This window comes from Neurospora tetraspora, assembly GCF_033439725.1.
Source record: "Neurospora tetraspora strain CBS 560.94 chromosome Unknown B0H65scaffold_4, whole genome shotgun sequence".
NCBI classification, from domain to species: domain Eukaryota; kingdom Fungi; phylum Ascomycota; class Sordariomycetes; order Sordariales; family Sordariaceae; genus Neurospora; species Neurospora tetraspora.
The window spans coordinates 1,456,419-1,480,365 of record NW_026944386.1 but is presented as its reverse complement, the minus strand read 5'-3'; the positions used below and the strand labels follow the sequence as shown (position 1 = coordinate 1,480,365).

Here is a 23,947-nt window from a genome sequence, read left to right as displayed (position 1 = left end):
ACCTATACGTACATATATACGTAATATACTATTGGCCAATAATATAATAATAATAGCATAGTACGAGGCTCGAGTACCAATAGCAGGAGCCGTACATGTACAAGGCATAGTCATAGGTAATCCAATAACAATTCGCTAGTAATACTCCTACTATTAAAAATATTTCTAATATTATATAAATTCGCTTTCGTCTTCGATCTACATATAGAACCCTAATAAGAATTACCCCCGAATTAATAAAATTACTTACTACGCTATATATATAATAACGCGCCGGGGGGATAGCTCAATTGGGAAGATCTGGGCTTGGATTTGCCTTGCGATTTCCGTAAGGTCGTAGGTTCGAATCCCGCTCCCCTCTCTTCCATCCGATCTTTTCGGCTTGGAATTTTTCGGCTTGGAATTCTTCCCCCACCCTAAGTACGTAGTTAAACTTGTAGGGCTATCCCTAGTCCAAAACCCTGGGTACCCCGCCGAAAAGTGGATTCGGGTCGATTCTTTCTACTTCGAAAAGCAATCACCCCGTATGGTGACACGACAGCCATCTGCCTAATTAGCGAACGATTCCCTAAGTAAGTATGGTAATGATTGCCCTCGCCTCGAATTTAAGGCCCTCGGGCCGAAAGAAGACCTTAAGAACGCCGATCGAAAATCCGTAAGTCCCTTCTCCCCTCCCCCTAAAATATTACCCCGAATAAAAACAGACGGTCCCCGGGGCGGTGAAGAAAGGGTGGGGGTGGAGGGGCTGGCTATAAGAGGATAACGAAGGGAAGGCTTGGAATGAACGAAGGAAACAATAGATGTAAAGACGCGGGAGGTTTTTACCCGGTATCGGCGGATATACGGTTTTTCCGCCCGGCTTTAAACGACGAAGGACCGCATGCCTAAATAGGCGACTAGTTAAATTAGACAGTCAAAGCGTGAATAAGATCATTATTATTATAATAACGCGCCTACTAGGGTTCTCATGAATTAAAAGACAATATTCGGAAAAAAGGGGAGATCTATAATCGCATAATTATAATAGTATTTATTACTATAAACTCCTATATACCCTAAATAAACATATTTATCCCGAAATTATTCGGTATCTACTTTCAGAATATTACTATATAATTACGCGTATATAATATACTAGCCCGGTTTAATATAGTTTCTTCTTATAGAATTACGCTATAAACCATTAACCGTTTTATTAATATTTCTATAATACGTAACCTAATATTTAAATCCTATAGGAGCAGACCTCCACCCCTTATAAAATTTAAATATCCCTACCTCCGCTATTTTTTTTATATACTTATATAATCATAAATAAACTTTAAACTCGTTAGCTATAATCCGAATATAATTATTATTTATAATAACTTTAATTTTATAAACTATATATAAAATTTTAATATCAGTTGGAAGAATATTATATAGAATCTTACTACTTCTTTCCTTATTAGCAATCCTAATATTTACGGCCCGTTTACACTATTTTAATAACGCCTATATATTAAATTCGAATTAGAATAACTTTTAACTATTTAAACATTACGCTACCATCCTTCGATAACGTAGCCCGTTATCTTACTAAAAATCGATTAACTACTATATTCGGGTCGAAATTAAAATAATCTATCCCTCTTTTCCCAATCGTTAAACAATTGAAAACCGCTAAAAGTTATATCCTATAAACCCCGGCAATTCTAAAGGACGAAAGTAAACTCGCTAGCGTTTATCGATTTTATAACAAACTCTTCCTTAATATTCTCAGACTTAATAAGGATAATTTCAGCGACTAATTTATCCTCGTCCATAGTAACTAAAAAATAACGTCTTTTATTCACCATATTATTTTCGACTAACTTAAAATTAACTACGTATATAATTATAAATAATAAACTCTTCTTATATCTACGTTCTTTTATATCCTTATAAACTACGTCAATATAGTATTTCGCGTCTTTTAACTTCTTATAATATAAAATATCTAAAGTCTTAGAAGGGATAAGATAATAAAATAATATAATACTAAATTTTATAACGGTCGGTATTTATTCAAAGATATATTTACCTCTAAAATCTTAACCTTCCTTATTGCTAAGCTCGTCGACTATAATTATATATTGGAATTTAATATTATTAAATCCTCTATATAATAGAATATAAAAAGCGTTAAACAGGCTTTTATTAATTAATAATTTTCTTTAATTAACGATAAAGTCTTTTCGGCAATTATGTAGACTGGGTATAAAACGCCTTCAGGGGCGCTTAATATTAACTATTGCAATATATATTATTACTTATAAATTATTCGTATCTTTATAATCCTCAACGAAATTATCTTATTAAGGGATTATAACATCATATAAGAAATAATAAGCCTCCTTCCTATCTTATTCTATAGTAGTAAATCTAGTAATTACGGACCCGAAATATTTTACTTCGTATATTTATCTCGTTTTAAAATTATAAACGAATCGTTCGCCGATACTATTTAATAATCTAATATAATATAGTACTCTATAGTTAATAATTAATAGAAAGCGATTAATATAGCCCTCGAGTACGTTAACGTATCCTTTGCATTCGATATTAAATAAAACAAGAATTCGACCTATAATACTAAGATTATGTTCGTCCGGTTTTTTACTATTAATCTATATACCGCAACTATCCAGAAAGTTATTAAAAACGATATAAGAACTTATTAAACTAATAGACATACAAATCTGTCTATAAATAAACCGTTATTAATTACGTATATACAATATGCTAAAACGATTAAAGGCGGCGAAATATTACAGAATTTTAATCGCCTAGCGATCCGGGATTTAATACCCCCAATATCCTCCAAGTTAGGCTTACTATACTATTAAAATCGAAACTCAATATATTTAACGAGAAAAAGTTTGAACTATTGCGAATAAATAAGTAGGCGACTATCTAAGACCCTAAGAGGGTTACTAAATAAATAGAAAAGAATATAAGAGAAATAATTATTAAGAGTAATAAGGGCGAACGGGTATATTTTAATGATAATTTTAATTCTAATAACGATTTTGTACAATTACTATCTAATAAACCTCTAAATATTTATATAAATTAAATTAAAAATAATTTAGGGTACTAATAATATAAATTAATCTTGCGTATATTTCGCATTTTGTAGGATATTTCCAAAGGCAATATAATATAATATATTTACAAGGTATTAATATAGGGAATTAGAATTTAAATAAAAAAAAAAGTAAAAGATTAATCCGCCCCGGGTTTAAACCGGCGGCTTACTAATATATTAAATTATTACCCAAATGTCTATTTTCCCGCCTACAATTAATACTAAAATAATACTAACCGTATTACCACTTACGCTGACGGACTATAGAATAATATATTAAAAATCTACTTTATATAGTAGGTACGTTATAAATGGGTAAGAATTTCGTAATAAATACTATCTAAATCCTATAAGGGTATTCACTTAATTATTTCTTCCCCTACTAGGGTTAAATTAGCGATAGCTATCTAAATCCCATAGGGGAAGACATTTCACCCCCTAAAATTCAAATCCTATATACGTAGGGGATATTACCCCTATAAGATTTAAATAGAGTCTAAATTATAATATTCAAATAATAATTAAATAATTTAAAATCATGATATAAAATTAAATAATATAATAGAATAAAATACGTAAGGATAAAATTAAAAATATATTTACCCCAATAATATTTATTACCCTTATAGAATTTAAATAAACTATTATATTACTTCCAAATTATAATTAGAATAAAATACGTAGAAGACGAAATTATGTTTATCCTAATAATTGTTTAAAGTCATACCCAATACTTAATTTAATTTAGTTGTTTAACGTAAATCCTAACCCTGATTTCTAAATTATTTCTACGAAAAATAAAATAAATATAATTTACTTTCCTATCGTATATAACCGAAACGAAGAGTTTAAATTAATTTTAAAATAAATCGAATACTAACCTAATATTAAAATCCGCCTCAAAGGGTAAAAAAATCCTAATCCTATCCAAATTTCTACTATTTCTCCTAAAATCGCTAAGGCGGCTATAAGCAACATCTTAAAAAATTCAATATTCTGTAAAAGTTATACAACAATCTAATAAAATTCAATACTTATTGCTCTACCTAACGCTAATAAACGTACTATATAGATAATTCTCTAAGAGAACCCTAAAATTAAAAAGGAAAAACTATTATTTAATGATAATAATTAGGGTAAATTAGAAGGAAAGCGCTAATTAATATTCGGAATATTATTAAATTATTTATCTTCTAATTCTTTAAATTAAATATTCTCTTAAATAATATATACTATTATAATTATTTAAAAAATATAAATTTATCCACGCTATTTCATAGCTCGCCCCCTTCGTCCCAAACGAAGACTTTCTAAACGAAGTAGCCCTCCGAAAACGTAATAGTTTTAAATATACTATTTTATTCGGAGAACCAAATTATAATATTATTTATAATAATTAACCCTTAATTCCTTCCTCTATATACCGTCGCTTCTACTTCATTAGGATCTAATATTTTTATAACTTTAATACTTTCGCCTTCTCTAACCTTAGTAAATTCCTCCGCTTCTACTAATATATTAATACTAACGTCTCAACCGGACTACAATTTTAAGAAACGTTTCCTAAGTATTTAGGTTTTTATTCATTCTATTAAATTTAATACCCCGAATTCGGCCGGAATAAACTATCTTTAAAATATAATTATACTTTTAAAAGGAATAAAGATTAAAGCGGTTCATCCTATTTCACTTCTTCCTTCGAATATATTAAGGCTTTTTTGTCCGAAATTATTAATAGCTTCCTAAGAGAACGATAAGAAAATCTTTCGGACTTTTATCCGATATTTCGAAATATAGGACTTATTATTAAATCTGGATGTTTAAGAAAATTATACTCTGCTCTATCGTCTCCCCTATAAAATTTATATAGTTAAAAAGTATTATTTAAAATACTAATTAATTACCGTCTTAAAATGCTCGGGCAAGGGACCGCCCTAAGCCGAAAATATTTATTAATTTCTACCCTATATATAGCATAGATATTAATATAAACTAATTCCTAAAAATTATAATAAAAACCGCAAATAATATTCGTAATATACTTCTTACCCGAGGCGGTAATAAATTTAAACGGGGTATTAAACTATTCGTATTTAATGAAATCTATATTATCATTTGTCCCGCTCTATTGTCTCCCCTATAGGATTTATACGGCTAAAAATATTATTCCAAGTATTAATTAGCTACTGTTTTAAAATATTCGGGTAGGGGACCGCCCTAAGCCGAAAATATTGACTAATTTCTACCCCACATATAGTGTAAATATTAATATAAACTAATTCTTAGAAACTATAATAAAGACTGTAAATAATATTCGTAAAAATATTAGCAATACCTAAATTAGAAGAAGCCTAAAAGGCAGTTATGAATTAAAAAATAATATTAATGGACTCTAACTACTAAAGAATTTAAAAAATATATCCTAAAGATAATATCGGCCCCCTATAGGATTTATATAATTAACCCTTTATTACTATTCCGACTATTTAACCAAATTATATTCGAAACCAAATAAGTGAGGCTATGAAATTTATAAATATCTTTGGAATAAAAATTATTAGAAAAATAAAATTTATATTTCTATTAAAACCCGAAGCAACCGCCATCTCTATTTTTTTATCCAATATTTCGAAATAAAAAACTTCCTATTAAATCTCGAGGTTTAATAAAATTATACCTTGCTCTATTATTTCTAAATAATAAGATACGTAAATAAATAATAATAACGATTATCGTTAAAAATAATTGAAGTAGTAGTAACAATAGGGCTACTATTAATATTATCCTTACTTTAATCCTAATTAAAATAATTAAAATTACGGTAATAGAATTAGAATTAGACGGCGTACTTCTACTTAAAGAAATTAAATAAACCCTTAGAAAATTATAAAATAAATATAAGTTTAAACGTATCGTAAATATTTATACTAACGGCGGGATTTATTATATTAAAGTAAAGATATTTAATAAAAAAACTAATCAAAAAACTATTCTACTAAAGTTTTTTCCCTAATAATAAGTAAATAACCCTTAAAGAAAAAGGCTATTTAACTACCGTTTCTCCTCCCCCAACGCGGGTTAAGTTAATTATTAAATTATTCTACTTTTCGAAAAACTACTAAACCACCTTAACATAATTTCCCACTACATCCGAAAATCTAGGGAAATCGACTAATATTATCCTTTCTTTAAATACATTAACTTTAATATAAAATTTAATTTACTTTACCAACGGCTATACCTCAAACCCTTATAAAATAGGCAAAAAATCCACATATAGCTTAATAAATTCGGTAAACTCCTTCGAATTAGTAGAATTAATATAGTATATACTACTAAAAATATTCGGATATATCTATTAAATTCAAATAACGTTTCTAGTATTATAATTTCAATTTAATTCTATTCTAAGTGCTATACGGCCTTTATCTTTTTTAATTCCTCTCTTACTATTATAACAGTCCGCGTAAATAATAATTTATAATATTCTCTTAATTCCAAAATAGATAATCTCATTTTCCGAACGCTTCTTCACTGGCAATAACCTTAGTAATATACTTATAGACCGCTAATAATTTAATATTAATTATAAAATCATTAACCCAATAATTATTCTATATCGGAAATATTACTATTGGAATTATTACTATCGGAATTATTACTATCTATTATTAAATACTTAACCCCCTCTCGGATAAATACTTATCTCTCCTTTACTAAAGTAACCTCTACCGCATTCGTAACTACTACTTCTAATATATTCTTTATAATATCTAATAATTTACTATAGTTCCCTCCAACCGTATTTTAAACCTTTGCGACCGAATCCTAAAAGGTTCGAATAGCCGTTGCAATGCTCTATTCTAACTTTATAACCTTATCGTCGAATATTTAATTTATCCGAATTATTTCGAACCTAATTCTTTCCTAAATTACTCTCTCCACCCTTACTTCTATATTTTATAATATTTACTTACAAAAATTTCGAAAGACCGTATTCGATCTAACGTATCGGCATAATTAGTAGCCGCTTATACGGCGAATTAAATAAAAATATAGTAAGTATCGTAATTAATTATACTAAATTTCGATGTTAAATTCGTATAATTTGAATTACTAATTGTAAATTAATTATTATTTAGACCCAATTATATTTAATACGCATCCAACAAACAAAGGGCAATTATATATTATTAAAATTAATATATACTTAAAGACAATTACTACTTCGATTTATATAATTCTAATAAATAATCCTATTTAAAATAAGACCTCTCGTAAATAATTACTTTACTATCCGTTCCCTACCATAATTCTAATTCCTTTAAGTAACTTTTCTTACAATCAACTAAAAGTTTATTTATTATATTTAATAGAATTTTACGTAATAACAAATTTATTTCGAAATAGTAATTATATAGGAATCAGGTTTTTTATAAACGCAAATTACGTTCTAATATATTTACTCTTCCTAATATAGTATTAAAGCATTTTATATCGCCTTTCTAATTAGGATTCTCCTTATAATCGACTTCGAACTATATAGCGTAGTAAAACTAATTTAATTTTAAATATAGCGTCCGAACGGCTATTAATCATTCGGTAAAATGAATAAATATATATCTAATAACTTAATTATATTATTATTCCCTAAATAATAATTAAAAATATAATACTAGGAAATCTTATTCGCCGCGCAATCGGTTAAGCAACGGTGACAATAAATTAAAAATAGCTAATCTAAAATATAATTATAAACAATCCGGCTAATAATAATATTTAGCAAAATCTTTCTATTTAAAGGGTAAAATAGTAAAAATAACCGTCTAAATTGTAAAGTCGGAACTTTCTAAAATAGCGAACGTAAAAAGAATTATATTAAATTACTAAACGTATAATTAATTAAGAATAAATAAATAGTCTTCGTAAAGTAATTAAACGTATTTAAAGCGAAATATAATACTAGCGAAGTAAATAATAATACGACCGTCTTTTTATATAAGTACGAAAGGAAAATTCTAATTATCTAGTATTAAGATTGCTAATTTCTATTTACGCCCGACGAATTAATATAACCTATGAAATAATAGAATAAAATTCCCTTACCATATCCTTCGGAATTTAGAGATCCAATCTATTTATTTTCTTTACCTTCGCTTCCCGTTTCCTTACTTTATATACCGCCCTATATACCTTCGTAAAACGTACTTTCTTTCGTAGCAATTCTCCTAACTCTTCGCTATCGCCGTCGCTATTACCGTCGCTATCGCCATCGCTATCGTTAATATTCTCGGTAATATTATTACTATTACTATCGCTATCACTATCGTTAATATTCTTAAAAATGTTTTTAATAATATTTATTATATACTAAATAAATTAATGGAATCTATTATATTAAGGTAAAATTACTATACTTCAATATCATCCGAATCCTGTAATAACTATCCATTTAGAGGAATTAAAGCTTAAACGAATTAACAAAATCCAATATAATATATATAAATTAGAATTACTATACCTTATAGTTATCTACTTCTAAATACTTATCGTTAATTACGTCGGGCTATCTACCTGGGTTCTTTCTTTTTAAATTAAAATAAAATATGTACAATATTTAATTAATAATACCGCTTATTTTTACCTAATTTATCTACAATATAAATATTACAGGCATTAATTACTACCTTGTTCCTGTATATAGGTGCACATGCACATGTGCTGCATTGGTGTAGCTAATTGAGTGCAGCTGTCTGGCTGCAGCACATTCAGCCTTCTAGCTGTTATGTAATGGCATAATTGTTCTGGGTGGGTCTATATCTCTAGACCTACACCCTATGCCCTATATAGTTCTCGTGCGCGTATAGGATTCTCTTCCTATTTTTTGTATAATAATTAAAATTTTACTTTAATATTTGTTCGCGCCCCGTAATACTTTGTGTTATTTAACCTTCGTATTAAAGCGTAATAAATGATTTCGGTTTGTTCAAGTTTAATAGAAGCTATCGTAGTAATTTAGTCTTTACAATATTCCTTTTTCGGCGAATTATATAATCGCTAGCTTCGAAATAAGGATTTATAGCGATAAGTAATCGATATTAAGTAAGTACTTAAAATATTATAAGTACAAACGTTATAGAAGAATAATATAGTAAATTTTTTTTTTTCCTATTTTAGTTATTCTGATTGCTGAGATAAGATATTTGGTATTTAAGTCTTTAGCGATAGTTAAATCGATTTCGTTGTAATCTTTCTATTATTATTGGATAGTTTTAATACTCTATTGGTTATTTACGGTAATAACCCTAGTTTAGGCTTAAGGGTTTTATTCGATTTCGCGATATAGGTACGTAGTTACGAAGAAGTTATAAAATTGCTTTATTATTTTAATAAAAGGATTAACGAATTAAATAAAGAGGTTATAGCCTAGTAGAACCGGGCGTTTTAGTTTGAATAGGAGGCTAAAGTTTATATTGAGAAGATTGAGGTCGACTTTACGAAGGTAATCAAGTATATTAATACCCTTAAAGCTACGAAGAAATAGTTTATTAAATAGTTTAATACCTTGTAAGCTTAGTATAATTTAATTATTAACGATAATATTTCGTTATAGTTTAAGGTGGCTGCTTTCGAATAAAATAAGACCCAATTCGACTATAATTTGGCGATTACTATTGGTAAAAAGGAGGGCGATTATTAGAGCTTCCTAAATTTATTGAAGATAGTTAATATGATTTTAGAAGAAAGTTGTATTTAATTAATTAAGGTATTGGTTGAAGTTATATTTGTCAAAATTGTAGTAAAGATCTCCGGCGAAGAATTTACTAAGGTTTAGGAGTAGATTAAGGAATTTTAAATTAACCTTCGTCTTATTAAGGAAAATAAAGTTATTATTAAGGGTAAGGCTTAGATTAATACTAATGCGGCTAAATTTAAGGCTTCGGTCGAAGATAAGGATATAGGAGTGAATTGGGTTTATAATACTAGCGCTTAGAATAGTAATAGCGGCTTTGGAAGATTGGGTACGGGAAGTACCGGTATAGGCAATAATTTTAGTAATAGAGGTTTTAGAAGATCGGGCGCGGGTAGTTTCGGCGATATAGGCGGCGGTTTTAGCGATAGTTGCTTTGGAAGATCGGGCCCGGGTTTCGGTATAAGCGGCGGTTTTAATAGCGGAGGAGTTAGTTTCGGTTTCGGAGGTCCCGGTAGTTTTAGAAGTCCCGGTAGTCTTAGAGGCCCCGGCGGTTTTGGAGGTCCCGGTGGCGGAGGTAGTAATTTCTTAGGCGGTAGAGGCGGCGGTTTTCTACCCGCCCCCCCTCCCCCTCCTTTCCCCTAACCTTAAGCCCTTCCCCTTTAACTTCAGGGTAGCGGCGGTTATTATTATAACCTTTATAAAGACCCTAAGTATTTTATAGGCAAGGAGATTAATATTTTTAAATATTATAACTCTTTTATAGTTTAGTATATTAGTATTTGTATTAAGTAGATAGTCAATACCTACGCTTTTCTTAATAAAAGGACTAAATTATTATATATGATATTTTATTTAAACGGCGAGGTTAAGGTTATTATTGCTAAATACTTTTAGAAGATTTTAAATAACCTTTACTATTTAATTGCATAGATTTGGTTTACGGGCGAGGAGTTTTTAGCCTACTTTAACTCCCGTTTTAGATAGGGGGACGTTGTAGCCGTAGTTGAGAGGGCTTTAGCCTAATTTAAATAGATAAGTAAATTTGCTAATTATTACAATTTCGAGGCCTAGTTCGTTATGCTAGCCGATTTTTATAGTTACGACGTAGCGACGAAGGTACGTATACTTAAGGCTAAAGTTTCGAAAAAATTAAATAAAGCTATTATTTATTAAGCCTTACCCCTAGTTTATAATATTTGGATTAAATAAATTATATTTTATTATAATTTAATTCAATTATTAGACGAGGCCGCTTTTTACAATAACGGAAATTAGGGTATTATTAATAATAATAATAATGATAGTAATAGTAAATCGAAGGATTTTAATATTATAGAGATCGATTACGTTAAATTTAAAGAGATTTATAAAGACGTCCTATAAGACCGTTATAATAAGAATTTGTGTATAAATTGTAAATAGAACGGTTATATAGTTCGCTAATATATTGATAATATTTATTTCGGCGGTCGTAGTAAGTAAATTACTAGTAAAGGTAAGAATTTAGGCATTAATATATATAGGAAGGCCTTCATTACTAATTATGTTATAGCGGATACAATTAATCCGGCCGCGGTTCTAATTATTTTAACGGTTCTAATTATTTTAACGGTTCTAATTACTTCGGTTACTCCGGCCGTTCTAATCCTAGCTTAGTAGGGAAATAGCGAACCCCGGGTTTAAATCGTAATTAAAAGTATTTAGATAGAATATAAGGAAGGGAAGGAATGAGGTTAGTGGTTAAGAAGATAAGTATTTATTAGGCCCTTAATTATTAAGGTAATAAATAATTATTATTAAATAATTTAGAGATTTATAAATAAAATATAATTCTTTTATTTATATAGGTTTAGTATCCATAACATAATAATAAAATAGAATATATATTATTAGTCAATTTTAACTACTCCGGTAAGGCTTTTATCGATTAGTCTTTTATAAAATGAATTTATTTAGAATCTAAATAATTAAATAGGGTAAGACCCTTATATTTAGCTGATAGCGGATTTAGAAAATGGGTAAAATAATATATAGAAACGATAATATGTATTAGTAATTATAAAGAAATTATTAAATTCTTTGTAGCTAATTTGGTAGCCGAATATTTAATTATTTTAGGTTGGCTTTAGTTGTAATTCTATAATCTAAGTATTATTTAGGTAATTAATAAAATTACTTAGAACTTAATGTACGTAAGTATATATATAGATTACTCCGTAGCGGCTATAGCCGTAGTAATCTTTGAATTTGTAGTAGTATTTAAATTAGAAATAAATTCGGATACAGACTTAGTTCGAATACAGATATAGAGGCGGACCCCAATAAGGATAAAAGAATATAGAAAGCCTTAAGGAGGCGGTAAATTATTATAATAAGAAAACGTTAATTTAGGTAGTTAATGTTAATATTATGGAGGTATTTAGGGGAAGTTAGGCTATAATAATAGAGTCCCCCTCGTAATCGGTACTAATAAGGAGCTTTAAGGAACCTTTCGGTCTTATAAGGAAATTAGATTTAATTAAAATTAAAGCAAGGGTATAAACAATAGGGGGACGTAGGGTATGGATTATAATAAGACTAGAATAATTTAAATATATTTATTCCCAATCATTCGAACCGATAATTAAAATAGGTCCTTTAAATTCGAAGGACTTTAAATTTATTATTACCAATATTTTTATACTTAATTTACGCATGAAAGGGGTTAGGATTAATTTAATTACTTGGGTAGAACTTTAGGAAGTTTGGAAGGATAAATTCCGCGTATTAATATTAGCGCTATTTGAGGACGTTTAGCGAAATATTATATAGGGCCGGGGAGAATTGTATAAATAGTATTTTGAAAGTAAAGAAATTTACCATTTTATTAACGTTTATAAAGTTAAGGCTATAGGGGAATGGATCTTAATTATATTTTTAAAGTTAGAGGAGATTGTTTATTTATTTATAGATTGGATTTATAGTTTAGGTTTAGCCGAAGCGCATTTAATATTACTGGCCGACTTAGAGGAAAGTATGGACCCGGAGGAGCTTAAATAATTAACGCCGTAAATTAAGATCGATAGGATTTACGGTATTATAGAAGAAGACGTATAGAAGTTTATAGAAAAATCTATTAAGTTAAAGTATATATTTAAGGAGGTTGAAGTTAAATTCCTAGACGAATATAAGGACTTTTTAGAAATAGTTAACCCTAAGGATACCGACGTAATATTAAAATATAAGTCCTACGACTATAAGATTAAATTGAAACCGGAGAATAAAGTTCTATTATATTCGAAAATACACCTAATATCCTTTTAAGAGTTTAAAGTTATTAAATAATAATTCGACGACAATTTAACAAAGGGATTTATTCGACCCTCGACGTCCGATATAACTTCTTTAATATTATTAATATATAAGTTAAGCGGCGGCGTAAAAATTTACGTCGATTATAAAAGTGTTAATAATATTTCGTTAAAGAATAAATATCCTTTACCTTTAATTAAGGAAACTTTAAATACTATTTAAAGAATTAAATACTTTACGAAAATAGATGTTATTATAGCCTTTAATAAACTTCGTATAATAGAGGGCTATAAATAATTACTGGCCTTTATTACGCTGTTTAACTTATACGGATCGTTAATATATCCTTTTAACTTATTCGGAACGTTAGCCTCGTTCTAAAATTTTATTACCGATATATTGTACGATATTTTAAATATATACGCTATAATATATTTTAACAACATTTTAATCTTTTTAGAAATATATAAAACATTTATTAAATATATTAAGAAAGTACTCTAACGCTTTATTAACCCAGGTTTGTAAATCGATATCGATAAATACGAATTTTATATATAAAGGACTAAATATTTGGGTTTAATTATTACTCTAGGCGGTATCGAAATAAATCCTAAGAAAGTAGAAATAGTTATTAAATGGGAAATATTAACGAATAAACGCTAATTGTAGCGGTTCCTAGGTTTTACTAATTTTTATAGAAGGTTTATAAAGGGATTTTTAATTATAGGTAAGCCTTTATATAAATTAATTAAAAAGACCGTTAATTAGTATTGGGATAAAGAATATAATAATACTTTTAACATTTTAAAAATAGCGTTTATATTAGTATTAGTCCTAAAAATTAATAATTAGGAAACGTTTATAGTAGTAGAAGTCGATACTTCGGATTAGTCTATAGGAAGTACTCTATGACAAATATATAACGGGGAGTTGTATCCGGTCGTTTATTTCTTTATGAAATATATTACGGTTAAATATAATTACGATATTTGTAATAAAGAATTGTTCGTTATAATTAAAGTATTGGAGGAATAGGGATTAGAGTTGGAGGGTATAATATAACCGTTTGAAATTATTATGGACTATAAGAATTTAAAGATTTTTAATACTATAAAAAAGTTTATATTTAAGTATATAAAGTAGTTAGAATTCTTATTGAGATTTAATTTTATGATTAAGTATAGGCCGGGTTCTACGAATGTACGTCTTGATGCGTTAAGCTGGAAATTTGAATACGTTCCTAGGGATGTGGACGACGATAGATTATAGGTTAGGAAGAAGCTATTTATCGATTTTAATTATTTCGATAGGGAATTATTTAGTAATTTGATGGATATAAATAGCGAATCCTTTATTATAAATATAATAAATAATAAGGGCGAGCCCTTAGTAATTTGTATTTTAGAATATAGTATTAAGGAGGACGATGACGGATTAGGTATTTATATGGATAATTTAGTAGATGTATTATATATTAATTCCCTTATAATAATAAATATTAGAAAATAAAATAAGTACCCGTTGGCCGAAATATATAAAGAAGATGATGCGGATCCTTTTATTGAATATTATATAGTTAATAATAGGGTAATATTCCGGGATAGGTTAATAATTTCCTCCGACGATAAAAAGGTATAATTGGACTTAATTTATTATATTTATTCTTTAGTGTAAGGCGGCTATCTAACGAAGGATAAAATAGTAGCCCTAATATATAGATATTAGTGGTTAAGTATAATTATAGCGGTGAATACGTATTATAGGGCCTATATATTGTATAGTAAAATTAAGGCTACAAGAACTTCGTTGATTAGTTTCTTTAAATAGTTACTGATCCTTTATACGTTATAGAGTAATATTTCGATAAATTACATTACTCTATTCCTTAAATGAAAAAGGGCAGGTAAGGGCGTAGAATATTAGTACGTGCTAGTTATAATAAATTATTTGACAAAAATGAAATACTTTATCTTAATAGAAAGATTAACAATTAAGGAATTAGTCGAGAAATTTATTAATTATATTTATATTTTTTACAGGTTATTAAATACAATTATTTTAAATAGGGGTGTTTAGTTCGTATCGGCCTTTTGGAAGTATTTATTATAAAGATTGGGTATTAAATTAAAGTTTGCTACGCTATACTATAAGGAGATCAACGGTTAAATAAAACGTATTAATGTAGAAATAGAATAGTATTTATATATATTTATTAATTAGGCGTAGGAGGATTGGGTAGATTGGCTACCCTTGGCCGTATTTTAGGGTAATAATTTAAAGTCTATATTTATTAGTATAATTCCGTTTTTTATTAATTACGGGTTTTACCTCCGGATAGGTACGGAGCCGTCTATCTTAGTACCCCCGGACGCTATAAATATATAGAAAAAGTACATATTTAGCGCTAACTAATTAATTAGCCGCTTTAAAAAGGTTTAGGACTTCGTAAAAGCTTTGGCGAGGTAGGTTTAAAAGCGATACGAAGCGGCGGCTAATATTTAATATATAAATACTTCTAAATATAAAGTAGGTAGTAAAATAATATTAAATATAGTTAATTATATAATAGGGAGGCTATACAATAAATTAGTAACCCGCTCTAAGGGTCCTTTCTATATTATAAAGGTTAGTTCATATACAGTGGAATTAGTTTTACCCTAAAATATAAAGGTTATGTTGGAAGTCCGTGCCCTGGGCCGCCCATTCACCGGCTTTGCCCATTCACTGGGCCGTTCCATTACCAGCACTCCCTTCCAGGTATTTAGGCTGCCCTGGTTTCCGTTTCTCCTCTTCCGTTAGACAACTACAATCAAGCCCTTTTCGTTGTCGCCTTCCAGCCTCCATCAGGTTACCTATATTATTAATATCTCCCGGGTTAAACCTTATATTGAAGGCCTCCTAAGTTAGAAGGAGTTAATAACGGATATTATAGTAAATAAAAATATAATTATTATTAGGACGGATAAATTCGAGGAGGATAGACGTTGGGAATTCTAGGAGCTTATAAATTATTAGAAAATTGAGGGCATTTAGAAGTATCTTGTAAAATAGATCTATCACTTACCCGATTAATAGCCGGCTAAGAACTTCGATAGTTATTACGAATTAATTTGGTAGTTTTACTATAAGTATTTAGAATTCGGCCCTTTATACCCGGATTTTAGGAAAGGGTAAAAGATTTAGTAAAAGATAAAAATATTACTAGAGGATGAACCCTATCGATCCCGACGACGGTAATACTAGCGGCGGATAATTAATAAATTAAATGGAACGTAAAATTGAATAACAAGTAAGAAATTAGTAAAAAAGGAGTTTAGAACTTATAGTACGAACCCTACTTTGTTTTTAGAGAACGAATTTCCTAAATTTACTCTAAAGGATATCCCGAAATTTACTTATACTTTAATTTCCTTTTCCCCCTACAGTCTTCCTAAATCGGTCTCCCTAATTTGGTCTCCCTAGTACGGATAAGATTATATAATAGTTATGATACGTTAGCGTAAATAGACAAAGCGTTTTAATAATTATATTTACGAATTTAGGGTGAAAGAGGAAGAAAGAGGGATATAGATACGATTCGAATATATAACGTCTATACTTATATTAGTAGTAGCGTTTTAAGCGTCTTTGTACGCCGTTATACTATAGGGCCCTTATAGTACCCCCTTTAGGGGTTGGTGATAGTAGAGAGGGGAAGTAGTAATTATAAAAACGATTGGAACGTTATTTAGAATTATTTGGGATAATAATAGATATTTCGGTAGAAAGGGTATATTTGATACTATTTTAGTTAGTATCTAGCCTCTAAATAGAAATTTAGGTACTAAGCGGCTCCCCGTTTTAGTATATAAGTTCGTAGCCCTTAATTGGGCGTACCCGCGGGAGCCGGGAGGAGGGCCTACTTTAGTAATAAAAAGGGCTCTTAATGGATTTTTTCGAGCGGGAGCTTTATTTTGGAGGGGGGTAGTATTATAGGCATTATTACCTTATTCCTATATATAAGTATATTACATTAGTATAGTAAATCGAATGTAGTTGTCTGGCTGTAGCACATTTAGCCTTCTGGCTGTTATGTGACGGCATAGCTGTTCTGGGTGGGTCTATGTTTATGGATTTATACCCTATGCCCTACATAGTCCTTGTGCGCGTATAGGACTCTCTTCCTGTTCTTCGTACAATAATTAAAGTCTTACCTTAGTGCTTGCTCGCGCCCCGTGACAATAAAGCTTATAATTAATTAAATAATAGGGTTTAACCGAAAGGATATAGGGAACTAAGCCTTAAAGTTTAACTTACCTATATATAATCCCTAAAGAAATACTAATAAACGTTATATATAGGGTTAAAAATACTAAATAACAGCCTTTACAGCAATCTCGACAGTAACGTCCCTAGGGTTATAAATCCTAACTTATCTACAATATAAAGCCTACAATTAACTAAATAATAGGATTTAACTAAAAGGTTAAATAAGGAACTAAACTTTAAAATTTAATTTACTTATACGTAATCCTTAAAAGAATTAAGAATAAACGGTCGCTATAAATTATACTTATAATTCCGCTCGGTTCGTATCTTAAATAATCGTATATTTATAATTAAAGGGCGGAAGAGTAATAAAAGAAGCGATAGCCCCTATTGTAAAAGGAATTAAGTTATACCTTAATAACGATATAACCGATAAAAATATAGTACTATACTCCGCGGGCACGGAACGACTATTCTATATATTTTAAATAGTATTTTAAATAAAAACCTAAATAAATTAGTAAAAAATTATAGTAGATAGTGAAATAAATAGGAATATTAAATATTGATAAAATATCAATAGAAGAGCAAATATAGTAAATAAGGAAAAACCTAGCAAACGAATATAATGTATAATAAAAACGTTTAATAAAAATTGGCTTATATATATAATAAAAATACTTTATATATACGCTTATTAACTAAAATCGGCTACCCAAAAATACTATACTAACGAACGTTCTAAAATATAATATAATTTAATATATCGTATTATAAATATTTAGTAAACTAATAGTATAATATATAGCTACGTTTAATTATATTTTACTTATTTATTTACAAACTATTTAATTATAAAGTTAAAAAGCGAATATACGAAGCGAATAATCGGTAAAACCCTATAGTAAAAATATTAAAACGGACCCGTTTAAATATAAGCGCCAAAATTCGTATCTATTTACCGAATAGAGAATGATAATAAATTACAAAAGCAAATATATATATACCAAACTTCGTAATTAATAGAAACTACAAAATGACTACGTAACCGAAATAATGAACGTTCGCGTTAATATAAAAACGTTTATCGAATACGCAAAAGACCTTAATATATAAATGCCAAGAAAGTAGGATAAATATTATAATAATTTACAAATTAAATACGCGTTATCTCCTAATAATTATATATCTACCTAAAATAGAAAATAACCTAGACCAAAGTGGATTAAATCCTATAAGGGGGAATAGCGCCTAATAATATCTTATATCTAACCTAATAAAATAACCGTATAGCCGTCGAAAACCTATAGGGGCAAATAAACAACTAAATTCTCTACTTTTCTTCTAACTAATATAAATAATAAAAGTAATAATTAACCTATATAGTAAACGACCAATAAGCCCTATTATAAGTATCTAAACCCAATACTGTCCAACGGAAAAAAAGTATCTATAGATATTTCCTACCTATTGTAACTATATATATATATTTACTAACCGAAGCTTAGTTAAATAATTATATATTAATAAAACTTATAATAAATATACCCATCGTCTTCTATTTTTCTATACTAAGACGACCAATTAAAGCAATAACCTCCGGATTATTCCGAATAATATATAATTAGGAATATTCAAACCCCACAACTAAATCCGATAGGGAAATAATTATATCTACCCTTATTGGATTTAAACGCTATTACTAAATTCGCTCCCCTACAAACTATTAGGTACAAATACAAGATCCTTGAAATAATTAATTTCCTCCGTACTATTCTTATTATCCTACTATATATCTACTTCTAGAATACTCTTCGGCAATAGAAGCGATTTCTAACTATCTTCCGCTAGGTTGATCTCGTCTTACGCCGGGTTAATCTAATCTTCCGCTAGATTAATTTTATTAAACTACTATATATCCACCTCTAGAATACTTATTAGCGGTTATTAATTAAAATAAAGTCGCTTCGTACTAAGGAAGTCGTTAAGGGGTAGGATATACTGCTTCTTTTACGGGGTTAGGGCATCTTCGACACTACCTAACGTAACTATATGTAAAATACCGACGTAAACTAAAATATTAATTTTATTAACTATAATATTAAACTAACCTATCGCTTCGCTGTATTTCTTTTATTTTTAAGTATAATACTACTATTCCAATTTAAAAGACCTAATTAGCGCCAATCCCAAATTTCTTAAATATAGCTTTTTCTAACCGTATGTAAATTCTAAATTTTAAAAAGCCAAATCCCTAAGGAACGTTATATTAATTAAATCTTCATCGTTAAGGTAGTAGTCCATATATATATAGGGCTAATTACTGGGAGTAAATAAATAATATTTTACTATTTAAAGTTATTGTTTTTAAATCTTTCCGGAAATATAATATAAGCCTCGACGATAAAAGTATAAATAGGCCCAATCCTGCGGGTATAATTTAATATAAATGCTTCAATTTCCTAAGGCGACTCTATAACCTAAATAAAGTGGTTAAAATCGTACGTAAAGCATACTTTCGCTACCTTATAAATAATTACCCACTTTAGGATTAATAATTTAATTTTACGTATAAAATTGAATAATAGTTATAGTATATAGACCTACTAAGGGGAAAAATTAATATAATAGATTTAAATCCTATAAGGGTAGTAAAAATAAAAATAAACTTTATAAGTAATCTACTCTTCTTACTAATTGGATATATTCCTATTGATTTAGAGGAAGAACTATTGAATTATTTTAATTTACCTAATATAATATAAATAACCTATATATTAAAGAATCGTAGGAACGTTCTATACGAATCCTAATCCAATGCTATATTCGGCGTAAACGTTAAACCCGATAATATTAATACTAAAATTCAAAATTAGAATATTAACAATTATATATTTATTATTCTACTATTAAATAATAAAAAACTATTCATCTATACTCTAACTAAATATAATTACTTTAATAATAAAGTTCGCCTTTTACAAAATTGAATAAAGAATCTTAATAAAATTAAATAATATAGAAAAGATTAAATCTAATAGGGGAGGTAAGGAATCTATCTACCCCTACAAGAAATAAATAAACAATAAACTAATAATATATTTATATCTACATCTGTAGGTAATTTACTATAATAAAAATACGTTTACGAACGTAGTACTTTTTAAAGTACGTATTACGGACCTATATCCAAAGGGGGAATTTACCGTATACCTAAATAATTATTTATATACAATCGATTAGTAATAAAACATCTAAATCAAAGTTAAAACTATTATATATATATACCAAACCCCTATCGAAATTTAATTTAACTAATACATCTACCTTTAGGACGCCTAAACTCATTATATTCTTAATAACTTTACCTAAGAGTGCTATATTAACGCCTTTAACCGCTATATCTTATTAAAATTTCGCTTACTTTACCTCTTCTTAACTAATATCGTTATTAATTTATAATAAGTCCTAAACGTAGATATCCTACGCAAAAAAATAGAATCTTCGTATAAAGATAGGACCGAAGCCCTTCAATTAATCGTTAGGGCCTATATCAAAATTTCCGCTTCTTCTAATTATTCTATTATTAAAACGAAATATTTATTTATTAACCCTAACACTTTATCGGCCAACCGTATACTATACTATAAATAAATATAATAAACCTCTAGAGGAAGGATATTAGAAAATACAAATATAATTTAACCGTTAGGTAGGGTTAATATAATATTTATCACCCGCAAAAAAAAAAATACTTAGGACTCTTTAATAATAGTATTATTTATTTTTAAAATTCAGGGTGAAGGACTTACTATTTATAGTCCTACTTCTCCTCGATATCGCGTAGGGCGTTAATAATAGCGGGATCCGCGTTAATTCCGAAGATATAGTATTTACTATTTGAATTGTATATCCCCTTAATTTAGAATTTATTAAATTTAGAAGGGTCCAGCTTTTTTATTAGGAGCTTTGCGTTATCCTACAATATAGAAGCGAACGTCTTTATATTTTAGATGTTATTTAGGAGGGGTATAGTGGAATAAAATATAATAGAATTGCAATTGATCGCCCGAATTTACTGCTAAGTAGCGGTATTAGTATTGTGTAGGAATTAAATTTCGTTTGTAATAATATGCGCAAAGCGGAGGCTTTTATAAATAAATATTTAAATTTTGTACTATTTGCCGGTAGATTTGGACCCGGTGCCGATATTATTCGTTATATTATTATAGAAAATTAATATAAGAAAACGAAGCGGAAACTATTTAAATCCTATAAGGGAGGCGGAATAAATTTCCTTTATAGGATTTAAAGGAAAATTTCAATTTACCCTTCGTTAACGGCTTTTTCCGGCTCTTCGTCGCTAAAATCGTTAAAATTATAATTAACTCTCGATTTATTAATATAATCCGTATTGTTAGTTTTACCTTTAATTATTAATTGCTACGATATATAATCCTTAACCTTAAACTTATTAGGATAATCCGATATATTATATATAAATATATAAATTTTAATTTAATAGGAGACATAAATAGATATTACTATTAAAATAACGACTTTAGTAATAATAGGGTAGTTTTATTAATGTATATATTTACCTATTAATTTATTGAAATCGTCCTAATTTATGGTCTTTCCGTGCTTCGGGTCGTTTAGGGGTACCTATTTAATAGTATTAAATTAAACGTAGACCTTTAGGGTATTACCGAATATTGTGGTCGCTTCGGCGAATATTTATATAATAAGTAACGCCGGTATTAGAATTAGCGTTAAATAAATATATATAGATTTACTAACTTTAATAATATATTCTAATTCTATAATATATATTAGGATTGTAATAAAATAAGTAATAATTTTACCGGTACTAACCTCGTTAGTTAATATCGTGTACTTAAAGGAGGATTTTTCTAATTATTGAATTATATACGTATTTAGAAAAACGGGTAAATATTACGTATTCAAATCCTATAGGGGAATAAATAGGCCTGTCCCCTTATAGGATTTAAATAAGGAAGATACAATTTACTAATTAATTAGTATAATAGAAGCAATATTTTTTGGTAGAGCGAAGAGGAATTACCTGCGGTATCCCCTAATACTTAATTCACTTACCCCTCCTTCTTATAATATTTGTATAGAATATAAAGATTATAATATTATATATCCTCCGTAGGAGGATCGGAAATAATATTACGATTAATAGTACTAATCTTCCCCTATATTTCTATTATAAATTAAATTACAATATAATCCGGCAAAATATTTAATAGTAGAAAACGCTTTTAAATAAGGCCCGCTATTTAATAATGAATTTTCAGGCGCGCTTTTACTAATTCATGAGCGCTACTTTCCTATAATATGTCCGGGTTATTAGTAGGGGCGGCTAATATATAGAGTATTTTAGGTCGTTACTTCCTATTGCGTTTATATTTACCCTCTACTTTAAAATTTATAATATTAAATATATCGTTGAATTATTCGTTAAATTATTCGTTTACTACTAATTTAGTTATTTTGCCCGGTTGGAGGAAGGCTCCTACTATTACGTTTAAATCCTTCGGGGGCTTTACTTAGATTAGGACTTCGAATCGATTGTACTTTTTATTTTATAGTATTCTAATAGTCGCTACGAATAGATTATTATTTATTTTAGGAATATTTTAAGTTTGGAGGTTTTTACCAAGTTTAATAATACTGGCGTTGAAGTCCTTAGAAATATTTCCCTTTTCTGCTAATTATTAATAAATATATAAATATAATTAGAAATATATAAAGTTAAATATATAGTATTCTATAATATCGGCCTATAGAAATAAATCTGTAATTAATAAATATGTAGCGGATCCGCCGATCATAAAGCGATAATTGATATTGTAGAAAGTTTCTTTAAAAATATTGGAAATTTAATTAATTAAGTATTATACGTTGCTACTAAGGATTTAATCGTCCTAGCCTATACCCGTTAACCCTATTAAATTTTAGGCGTTAAGGATAAAGATTGGCGTAAGCTTACTTAAGTTTAGGCCTTTTACCCCGCCAATAGTCGATTTATATATATATCGACGCAAATTGTAAAATTATATAAAATAAGTCATTATACGGAATTAATTGTTTATAAAAAACCTAAACTATATGTCCTTAGAAAGTATATTATCGCCCTACTGTATAAATTAGGTTAGGCCCGTATTGTTTATAGCGATATAAAAAATTCGGAAATAGATTATGTTCTTATTTCCGATAGGTAGGTCGTTGTTACTATTTAAATCGCCTAAGCGGATAGCGAAGGTATAAATAGAAAAATTGGGGGCCCGGGATAAATATTGTAAAATACGGCTATAAACTTTATATTCTAATATATTAGGAATAATAGTTTTATATAAATTCTATATTTGGTTTTTAACGCTAAATTAAACCTTCTAGCTATAGTCCTAGGCCGTCTTGAAATATTTTAGTAGGCCGAAGATTAAAAAAATTATAATACGGTTAGCGAATGCCCTAAGTAGATTTAAATCCTATAGGGGAAGAGTACCGGGGAGAATACCCTTCCCTTATAGGATTTAGGCGGTAGATATATTTACGAATATAATCCGAATACT

General features: G+C 28.6%; 1 pseudogene across 1 annotated transcript; it reads left to right on the top strand.

The window, feature by feature from the left end:
* Nucleotides 1-275: 275 nt before the first annotated feature.
* Nucleotides 276-361, top strand: B0H65DRAFT_t270 (annotated as a pseudogene). Its single transcript has one exon. The product of its transcript is annotated as a tRNA-OTHER (tRNA).
* Nucleotides 362-23,947: the final 23,586 nt, after the last annotated feature.